A 12,357-nucleotide genomic window follows, 5' to 3' on the forward strand; every position below is an offset into this window, starting at 1 on the left:
GCGTTGATGCAACATCAAGCCCTTTTTTGAAAGACTTATTTTTTGACTTTAAATTTTTTAATGTGTTAAATGTGAATAATTATTTTTTAAATTTAACAATTTTTGAAATAGTTGTCATTTTCATATTTTTTTGTTTTTCTTTTCTTTTATTTTTTTGTAGTGAGATTTTTATTTTTTTGCATAGTTAAAAAAGAGGGTCGATATTTTAAAGTGTTGATCTTCTATATATTTATATATCATTCATTAATATTTTACTGCACATCAAATACTTGTCTCTAAAAAAACAATAATTTTTAACAATTGAATAAAAGTACACATTTTGAATATAATATAACAAAAAAATCACACATTTTGAGACTTTTTTGCTAAAAATGACATAAGTAAACATTTTTTATAGGAAAATTTTAACAAAAAATGGTTAAATAATAACTTTTTTATGAATTTCATGTCAAATAATAATAATTATCACATTTCTTTTTCAAAAATAATGGTTCACATAAAAATTAAAGTGAAAATCACATCATACAAATATTGAATATATAACAACATTAACTGAATACTTATTCTCATCATAAAATGTCAAAGTCAAAACATTACAAGTATAACTAATTAATAGTTACGAAAAATGAGCTTGATTTCCAAGCATAACTTAAATTTAATCAATAATATCACGTAATCCATACTCTTCATCTTCTAGAGTTTCATCATTGTCTTCTTCCACAATATTTTTTGCTTCAATTTTCTCATTTTCCTCTTTTGATGAATCTTTTATGTTTACAAACAATGTATTCCTTTCCAATCATTCCATCTAATGGTGGTTGAGGTCACTTTGCCTTTTTTACTACACGTGATTCATTAAAATCTCCTTAAACCAACTTCTTGCATTACATCTAGAAGAAATTGAAGTGCATTAATTCTTTGCTGAATAAATTTGCACTGTACTTGATTCTTTTCAATGGCAATGCAATTTCTTCTTTTTTGTAGGTAACATACTAGTGTTGTACCTAATTATCGAGGACAAAATAAAAAATGAAGTAAATTATTATAATCACATATAAATTAAAAAAAAAAGATATTGAAATTCAGTTTTATATAATAAAACTTACCTGAACCTGAGAATAAATCCAGAACCCTATCCCCTTCGTTTTAATGTAAGTTTATATGATTGTTAATCAATGACTGTGCTTTTTATAAATATTAACTATATCTCCTTTTGCTTCTTTATATTCATATGTTAGTTTTTTTACAACAACATCATAAACCAATACTTGGCGATGACTCTTTCCATCTATCCGATTAAGAAGCATAGGCTTATAGCTATCATCTTTTGTTTAATTTTCAACATGGATGAACTCACAATCACTTATAATTGGTTGATCTCCACGGTTAATAATATTTGACTTTTGCCTATAACATGAAATAGTAAAATTTCAATTAACTTGTACATAAATCATTTTTTTAACATTAATCAAACATATAATTTCAACGTCTTACCATGTAAACTGCATCCTTGAGTTTGTTTTTCCCTTGAATATTGTTAATAAAATTGCAAATTGTGTGTCTAAATGAAATCTCACAAATCTCCATAATGGTGATGTTATGACTTCTACAAATCCCACAACCACTTTACTAAGAGCTTGATAAGTATAAGGGTCACTATCATACTCAATGTTTGGGGTATTGAAACCATGAGGAATATCTACAATAACGAGGGAATAATCCCTGTTGGGTCCCTATAATACTAATGATGCCTCCATTACTATTGTAGATGTATCCCTTATTAATATTGTTGTGCCCCATAGAATCCCTCTATTGTTATTTTTGTGCATTTATATTATGATTGTTAGGTTGGCTTGGTTATATTGTGACTCCATAGACTCCTATATATAGAAAGGAGGTTTTTTCATTTGAATCATCAAAGAATTGTTCATTTATGTAATGTAAAGGAGGTTGCCCCCTCGAAAAGGCTGAATTCTAAGATGTTGATCTATCTTTTCTATCTTTTTGTAAGCTGGTTTCATAACATTTGGTATCAGAGCTTTTGATTCTAGGGTTTCACTGCTCCAAATAGGTCATCGTGGAATTTTGGCTATAAATCGTTTTCTGCGACATTTCAGAAGAGAACAAAAAAATCCATTTGAGACGAAATCGTATTGAACCCCGGATCCAAATTTTAGAGATTTTCGCGCTATATTTGCAGAGATATGATTTGAGGAATTTGGTCTTTTTGCAGAATCCTAAGTTACATTCCAAAAAGGCGACCTTGGGAAAATCATCATAACTTTTGTTTTGAGTATCAGATTGAAATTGCGTAAGAAGTTATAGAGAGAGGATGGACTGTAGTTTCCTGTGTATATCTTTTAGACCCGAAGGTCAAAACAGTGACATGTGGCACTTCATACAAGTTCTCTCTTTTGAAAAGGTATATAATCAGGTCATCTTGGGAGATTTTGCATAACTCTTTCTTGGAGAATCTAAATTCGATCAGACTGGTGGCATTGGAAAGAGGACATAGAGGGATACTGCAAGTCACAATTTCAAAACCGAAAGATCCAAAATTACAGAGATATATCATATTCAATATCGAGTGCCTATAAAGTGAAAAAAATGTGTGTATTTTTTTAATATTTTCATAAGCTTGGTTTGAAAAATTAGTTTGAAGGAATTCAAAGGGAATAGTGAAGAATTATTATCGGTAATTGATGCCCCGAAGAAATAAAATGGAAACACCTAGTAAACAACCTGAAAGCTCTAGCATGACTCATAAAGAAGAGCAAGAAATGCTACATGATATATCAAAATTACAAGACCAAGTGCAACAAATGTCACTCTCACAAAAGCTAACAGAAGCTAAGATAAATGGCGTGGAATCTAAGATAAAGGGCGTGAAAGCTAAGATGAATGACGTGGAAGCTAAAATGAATGGTGTGGAAACTGAGATCAATGGCATGGAAGCTAAGATGAATGGCATGGATGCTAAGATGGATGGCATGGATGATAAGATGGAAGAATTGAAGATAAATTTGAATAAGTTGCTACAAGAAATGGTCACTAATGGTGAAAGAGCAGTAAAGGAAACTCATGATGAGAACAAAAGAAATGTTAATCATGATTTCATAGACTCTAATGTTGGATAAAAGACCCATCTTATTCAAAAAACCGATATGAGGAAGTTTTATGGAAAGGATCCCGCAGAATGGATACTACAGATGGAGCAATTTTTCGATCTCAATAATGTGCAAAACACACAAAAGGTACGTATTGCAACTTTATATTTGGAACCAAATCAGTTTGTATGGTATCAGTGGCTTTGCTCTCGTAAACAAATTATCACTTGGGCAATTTTTACGGAAGAAATGACAACACATTGTGAGGATACAAAAATCAACACCTTTTTTAGCCAATTGATAAGTCTCAAACAAAAGGGTTCAATAATGGAGCACAGTGAGGAGTTCCAAAAATTGAACATAAGGGTAAAAAATATTCCAGAGGAGCATAGGATTGACGTGTTCATAGGGACTTTAAAGGAGAATATCCAACATGATGTTCGCCTTTGGGAACCCGATTCATTGGAGAAGGCATTCAGGTTAGCAAGAAAAATGGAAAGCAAAATTATGGAAACCAGGAAGCCTAGCACTCACAACTATAAATATCAAAGTGTTGTTGCCCCTAACCTTCCACAAACTATAAGGTTGACACCACAACAATTGGAAGAAAAAAGAGCAAAAGGGCTTTGTTATAGTTGTGATAGAAAATACACTAAAGGTCATAAGTGTGCTGAGAAGAAATTATTCTACATAGATTGTGAAGAGGAAGAAGAAAAGGAACAAGAAAGGTCAAAAGAAGAGGATATACTCTAGGAACAAAGCCTAGATAAAGAAGAAATGAATCCGACCATATCTTGTAATGCATTGGCTGGAATTACCACTCCTCAAACCATCAAGATAGAAGGACATATCAAGAAGAAAAATGTAATAGTTTTGATTGATTCAGGAAGTACCCACAATTTTATTCATTGTAAGATAGCAAAAGAATTGAATTGCTTCCTATATCCAGCACCAGAGTGTCAAGTGATGGTTGCAAGTGGAGGAACGATAAATTTCTTTGGAAAGTGCCATAATATTAAGCTATCCATGGGAGAATATGTATTGAATAGCCCATTGCTTTCCATTCTAATGGGAGGTGCTGATGTTGAATTAGGAGTTCAATGGCTACAATCCTTGGGTACAATAGCTTTTAACTTTCAAGAACTTTTCATGAAATTTTATGCAGAAGGAAATGAAATTGAATTAAGGGGCATTGCAGGGAAACCAAGAAAGATAATCAGCTCTAACGGTATGACAAAGCTTCTAAAAAAGGAACAACGAGGTGTAATTGCACAATTATGTTCACTAGATGTTTCCACATCGAAATCATCTATTTCTCTAGATCTCCAAAAAGTATTGGACAATCATTCCAAGGTATTTGAGACTCCCAAAGGTCTACCTCCTATTTGTGATCACGATCATGCTATTCATTTGATTCCAGGAAGTGTTCCTCCAAACATCATGCCGTACATATATCCCTATTCCCAAAAGAGTGAAATTGAACGTATGGTTGCAGAAATGCTAGAGGCTGGTATAATTCAACCTAGCCAAAGTTCTTTCTTTGGTCCAGTAGTATTGGTGCACAAGAAGGATGGATCAGGGCGCATGTGTTCGGATTATAGGGAGCTCAACAAGCTCACTATTAAAGATAAGTTTCCCATTCCTGTCATTGATTAATTATTGGATGAATTGCATGGATCAATTTACTTCACCAAGTTGGATCTTCATTCAGAATATCATCAAATCAGAATGAAGACTGAAGACATTCTGAAAACGGCATTTAGAACTCATGAGGGTCACTATGAATTTTTGGTCATGCCTTTTGGCCTTACCAATGCACCTTCTACATTTCAAGGTTTGATGAATTCCATTTTCAAACACTTCCTTAGAAAATTTGTGTTAGTATTTTTTGATGATATACTAATCTACAACAAGTCTTGAAAGGATCATGTTGAACATGTTGATAGGGTGCAATAACTATTGAAGGAGAAACAATTATATGCAGAAAGATCCAAATGTTTCTTTGGAGTACAAGAGGTGGAATATCTGGGTCATATTGTATCTCATGAAGGAGTTAAGGTAGACCCTAGCAAAATTAAAGCCATTAAGGAATGGAAAATCCCCACATCCATAAAGAATTTGCTAGCATTTCTCGGGTTGACAGGGTATTATCGCAAGTTCATTAAGAATTATGGGAAAATAGCAGCACCTCTAACAACATTATTGAAGAAAGATGCATTTTCATGGAATCCAGAAGCAACAAAGGCCTTCGGACATCTTAAAGACGCAATGTGCCAAGCACTGGTCTTAGCTACACCAGACTTCACAAAAACCTTTATTGTGGAATGTGATGCTTTAGGAAATGGAATTGGTGCTGTTTTAATGCAAGATGAAAGACCCATTGCTTTCAAAAGTCATCCAATCAAGGGAAAGTATTTACACAAAGCTATTTATGAGAAGGAAATGTTGGCAATACTACATGCACTTAAGAAATGGCAACCCTACCTAATGGGAAGACACTTCAAGGTAAAAACGGATCATGATAGCCTTAAATACTTTATAGAACAAACTAAAGAACAACAAAATTGGGTCACAAAGATGTTGGGTTATGACTTTGAAATCATCTACAAAAAAGGGAAGCAAAATGTTGTGGCACATGCACTCTCAAGAAAGGATGAGGATGTGGAAGCATTGTTGTGCGCCATTTCTATTATCCAACCAGATTGGATAAATGAAGGAAGGGGGGAATGAAAGAATGAAGAAGAAGTGTGGGCACTTATTCGAAAGTTACAACAAGATTTTAGTACATTTGATACATTTAGCTGGAAAAATGATTCGTTATGGTACAAAGATCGCTTATACCTTTGTAAGAATTCCCAACTCAAACAAAAGATTCTTCTGGAATTGCATGCTTCTCCCTTAGGAGGGCACTCAAGATTTTTAAAAACTTACCACAGGGTTAAGAAGGAATTTTTTTGGGATATCCTTAAACCAAATATTCAAAATTTTGTGGCAGAATGTTTGGTTTGCCAAAAAAATAAAGATGAAACAATTAAGACTTCAGGTCTATTACAACCTTTATCCATTCCAAGCCAACGTTGGGAGGAGGTTTCAATGGATTTTATCATAGGTTTCCCCAAGTATGAGGGAAGAGTGTCATCATGGTGGTAGTTGACACACTTACCAAGTATGCACACTTTTGTGCATTATCACATCCATTTAAAGCCAGTACAATTTATGCTGCATTTATGGAAACAATTCAAAAGCTACATGGAAACCAAAAGATTATTGTAAGTGATAGAGATCCCATTTTTACTGGAAATTTTTGGACATAATTGTTTTCATATCTTGGTAATCTGTTAGCTCATAGCTCATCTTATCATCCTCAATCTGACGAGAAAACTGAGATAGTAAACAAATGTTTGGAAGGATATCTTCATTGCTTTGTATCTGATAAATAGACACAATGGGTCAAATGGTTGCCTCTGGCTGAATGGTGGTATAACACTTCCTTCCATACTGCAACAAAAATGACCCAATTTATGGCACTTTATGGATATCAGCCACCATCCATCACATCATATTTAAGAGAAAATTCTAAGGTTCAAGCAGTGGAACATCACATTGAGCATCAACAACAAGTTCTCCAACTCTTAAAGGATAACCTTGTGTTGGCACAGAATAGAATGAAACAACAAGTAGATCAACATCGTAGTGAAAGAAGTTTTGATGTAGGTGACTAGGTATTCCTATGGCTACAACCATATAAACAAATGTCCCTCAAGCAAGCTAAGAAGGATAATAAATTATCACAAAAGTATTATGGTCCGTACAAGGTGTTGCAAAATATTGGTACTATGGCATACAAATTGGAGCTTCCTGTAGCTTCTCGAATGCACCCAGTTTTCCATGTTTCATGTTTTAAGAAGGTTATAGGCAATAAGCTCCCAGTTCAAACAATATTGCTAGAACTTGACGAGGAAGGAAAAATTATATTGGAACCGAAGAAGTCATAGAAACAAGAACTCAACAGCTATGAAATCGATCCATTTCGAAGTATCTCATCAAGTGGAAGAACTTATCCATTGAAGATTCCACATGTGAGGACGAGAATTTTATACGGAAGCATCCATAACTACTCAAGCATTGAGAACAACACTTTTTTGAAGGAGAGGGTCATGTTAGGTCCCTATAATACTAATGATGCCCCATTACTATTGTAGTTGTATCCCTTATTAATATTGTTGTGCCCCATAGAATCCCTCTATTGTTATTTTTGTGCCTTTATATTATGATTGTTAGGTTGGCTTGGTTATATTGTGACTCCTTAGACTCCTATATATATAAAGGAGGTTTTTTCATTTGAATCATCCAAGAATTCTTAATTTATGTAATGTAAAGGAGGTTGCCCCTCAAAGAGGCTGAATTCTAAGGCATTGATCTATCTTTTCTATCTTTTTGTGAGCTAGTTTCATAACAATCCCTTTTAGGTATGAGTTTAGCAATGTCTTCATAATCAGCTTGTATTATTTGATATTGGATAGTCTCAAGCCCATTCCAAATGAAATGAGTAAGACTAGGATGAAGTTCAACATTATTAAGACATTGTCTTCTCAATATTTCCATCTTAATTTTTTCAATAAAGCTTCTGAAACTATCTAGAGATCCATTTGCATTCATTATTCATATTTAATGAAGTAAACAAATATATGTATAAGTTATAAAATAAAAATAGTATACATATGAATCAAAATGAATGTATAAATCAACATACCTTTTTAAATGCAAGATAAAATTCTTTTAGTGTTGATGTAGAACTTGAATCTGAGTAGTTGCGTACAACATCATCCCAACTATCTTCATTCAACAATTCAGAAATTTGTTCTTGTATTCTCATGTAAACCTTGTGATTAAATAAATAAAGTAAAAAAAGTTAATATAATGATATTTATAAAGAATACTACCAACAACAATATGTTATATATAAAAGAAAATTATAATCTAGAAATAAGTAAAAATAATTCAACAAACTCACTTTTGAAATTCCTCAGACATTTCATCCAATGATAATTACCCTGACTTCACACAAGATAATATTGTCTTGACAAGCTTTTCATCCTTCACTCCTTGCAATTATCTCCAAGGTGTGATAGTCATATATTCTGGAAGGAGCTTCATTTTAGGACCTAATTTATTGTTGCTACATATCAATGGTTTATACTTTTTGACTTTCTGGTTTTTAAAGCCACTGTTCTCCCACATGTTAAAAATCTCATTAATCAATTCCCATGTCTCTCTAGTTCTAAATGTCAACTGGAAAATATTATCCATACCTCTGAATATATCATAATTTACTTTTCCACCTTTCGAATTGATTTTTTCCTCAATTTGATAACCTATTTCCATACAAAATTCCTTCCGAAATTTTATACTAACATTTGTCTTATCCCCACCACATTTTTCTTCAAATTCATTATGAATAAATCTAACCCTTTGGATGAAATTCATAGACATCCTATACTCATTATCTGTATTATGATCACATGCCAATAACTTTTCTTCTATATATGATAAACCAACATAAATGATACATTTAATGTTTCAAAACGTGGGTTATTGGGATGCTCCTCCATCAATTTCCTTTGAGCTTCTACATAATGGTTCCCCTCAAGTACATAATATTTGTATTCAAAACATTTTGATTTATCAAATGATTCTTTGTTGGGAACTTGAATTGGATCAACAAGAAACAAATAATAAACCACATGAGAATATGGATTGTAGCTCATCAATGTCTTCAAGTTGTGAACATGTAGGTGGTGTGGCTTTCTAATTTAATATTTAAATTGTTCTTCATTTGGTTGACATTGAGCTGAAATGTACGACCACCCTCAATTAATTTTGTCCTTGTGAACTGATGTCGAATGACATTTTGTTTCATTTTAATAATTCCATCCTCTAAATCAACTCCTGGTGTAATGATTTCTTTGACATCTTGTTGAACCTACGATATTCTTGAGAGGTTGCTAAGTTCCTTTGTCAACTTGTCAAACCTCCACAACTTGGACCTGTGTAGGTGCGTGAAATTGGAGAGGTAGCCAAATATTTGCAGGAGTTTAAGTAGCCTTAAATATTTTTATGTTTCCTGTTGTGCTAATTTAAGAATCCCAAGCGAAGCTTTTGTAAATATAAGAACACTCAAGCATATAGATTGTTCCAAATGTGAAAAAGTTGAAGTATGGCCCTCGCAGTTGGCCCATCAAAGGTCCCTGAAAGTAGTGAAGTTGACGGGCACAAATTTGAAGAAGAAATTCCAAGTTCTTTTGAACTCCCCAATGATTTAGAAGTTCTATGGATAGGAAACCCTTTGCTGGACACGGTGATGCCTTCGCTGGGTGACTTACGGATGTTGAAGGAATTGTGTCTTGAGTGTCACTGGGAATTGAAGTGTTTTTCAGCTTCAGTTGAAAGGTTGAGCCAGTTGATTTGGTTGAACCAATTCAAAGTTGAAATTAAAGTGTTCAATTCACAATTTAAAACAAGACAACTAAAACACAAGCATGCATGATTGTAATATAATTGGTGTTTTCAGCCTTAAAGAAATGAGGTCCATGTTAGTGTAAAAGTATTATACAGTGAAGAAGTCTTATACAGTGAAACTGGCCACTGGGTAGTTCCTCAAACGCCATGGATGGAAAGGATCTGCCATATTTGTGAGAATAGGAGAATCGAAGATGAAAACCACTTCCTCTTAGAGTGCCCTGCATACAACCACATTAGATCTCAATTTCACAACCTTTGTTACAATACTGACCTTCCTAGCCTTTTACAATGCCAAAATTATAGTGAGCTCGAGAGGCTTCTCTCCAAGCTTTTTGAGCATAGGAATAAAATCTTAAATCAAAATAAATAATTTGTCTTTTTAGGTCCGATAGATCATTATTTGGTCTCAATGACGTTAACGATCATCATCATCATCATCATCATCATCATATATGTGTGTGTGTGTGTGTGTGTTATATTTAAAAAGCATTTTAGTAAATGTTTTTTTTAAATGATTATATTTTTATTAAATATGAGAATTATTTATATATTTTTTAATTTTAAATATTAAGATTATAACATTAATCATATTTTTTCCTAATCAAAATATTTTTTTAATAAAATTAATTAAAATAATACTTTTTAAATTAATTAAATTGATTTCTTTAGAATTTTTTTAAAAACTTGCTTTCCAATATTTAAAATTTTTTAAAAAGAATTCTGAAATTAGTGTAATTTAAATAATAATAATTATTATTATATATAACTATAAATATTAATATCTATTTAGTTTTAACCAATATTATAGTCTAGTTTTTTTACTTTAAAATTAAACATTTTTTTATACTATATTCCCAAAAAAACTAACAAATATTAATAAAAATATGTATAAAAGTTAAATAGTTTTTAATAAATAAATACAAATATACACTATTTTTTTAAATGTTTTTTACATTATATTCCCCCAAAAATTACAAATATTTATGAAAAATAATTATCAAAAAATAAAACATATATTTTAATTAGCATAAACATATGAAACATATTTTTAATTAGCATAAACATATATAAACATATATTTTAGCTATGTATTATGAGTTTGATAATTTATTAATTTAATTATATCAATTAATAAATAGTTTTTAATAAATAAATATAAATATACATTATAGATTAAAAAAAAAACTAATTTAAATGCTTTTTATATTATATTTTAAAAAAATATAAATATTTATGAGAAGGGTCTTTTAAAAAAGAAACATGTATTTTAATTAGCATAAACATATATGAAACATATTTTTTAATTAGCATAAACATATTTTCGTCGAAGATTCTTCTCTAAATTGATATGGATCACAGAAGCCTAAATTCAATAGTAGCATAAACATATATAAACATATATTTTCGCTATTTGCAAAAGAAATGTATTATGAGTTTGGATAATTTATTCAAAATGAGGTTGAAAAATGAGAGGGGCAAGTATGTATGCCTTCATAGACTTAGGAATCAAATTGCATGAAGGTGGGTCCATTGTCCCACAAACAAGGGGATCTCATACACCAATTTGGGGTATGGCTTGATCGTGACCTTAAAATTAGATATAATAATAATAATAATATATGTTCGTTGTTTGCAACAAAAATGTATTATGAATTTGGATAATTTATTAATTTAATTATATCAATTAAAGGCTATATTAACACAAGAAGACAAGTCAATTGAGCTATCTCAAAGGTTTATATATAGGCATTGAATTATTTTTATTATTAATATGTTTTTAAATGTTACTTATCAATTCCATATTAAACATCAAGGACTTACAAATTCTTTAGAAAACAACTATTAATGAAATACTCTCTCTCTCTCTCTCTCTCTCTCTCTCTCTCTCTCTCTCTATATATATATATATATATATATATAGATACATTTTACTCAATAGGTATATTGAAATATTTTATTTATAACCCGTACTAAATTTTTCTCCATATTAAGTAGTGAATAAATTGCACATCCCTCATGCTAAAATGTAATTTTTTATTTTCAATTATTTTATCTTTCTATATAAAGTTGATATAAAATTAAGGTGAAAATTGAAGTATTTTATTTATGGCATACATTGTTCTTTTTTGTTATTACTGTTATTTAATTTGTTAATATAAGTATTATTTTGTTATTTTTAAATGTAACGTTAAGAGAGATCTCCCCTGTACTAGGATGTAGAGTGTCTCTCAACCCAATTAGAGATGCGAGAGGGGAAACGTATCTTCTAGGGGTTGGTTTGTTGATTGGTCACTATATGTTTTTCTTTTAGCATTGAGCTATCATAAACAATTTTGTGTATGATATAATGTTGTAGAGTATTGTGTTAGTTATCATTGCTTTTACCATCTAGTAAACATGAGTAATTTGGTATAGTTGTGTTTCTAAAGTCTTAAAAAATGATGGGTCTTGAAACCACACTTCCATTTCCTTTTGAATATATTTTCCAATCATCTAATGTTTTTCCTCAACTCTTTGATCCAATTATACCAATGGAGCTTTTGTAAACTCGAGGACCTTGGAATAGAATAACTCTTTTGTTGCTAAGATTTCCCTTCAACTTACGATGTATAATTTGAATGCCACTAAGCATCATTATTCTCAAGGGAGATCACGAGCCTCTTGTTTTGGCCTCCTTTTCATATGTAATTTCACTTTGTAATTATGTCTTCATGCAGAAATTAGTGTC

The sequence above is a fragment of the Pinus tabuliformis genome, chromosome 2_1 (assembly GCF_031772625.1).
Source record: "Pinus tabuliformis cultivar Carrire ecotype Pingquan chromosome 2_1, CPIR1, whole genome shotgun sequence".
Lineage (NCBI taxonomy): Eukaryota > Viridiplantae > Streptophyta > Pinopsida > Pinales > Pinaceae > Pinus > Pinus tabuliformis.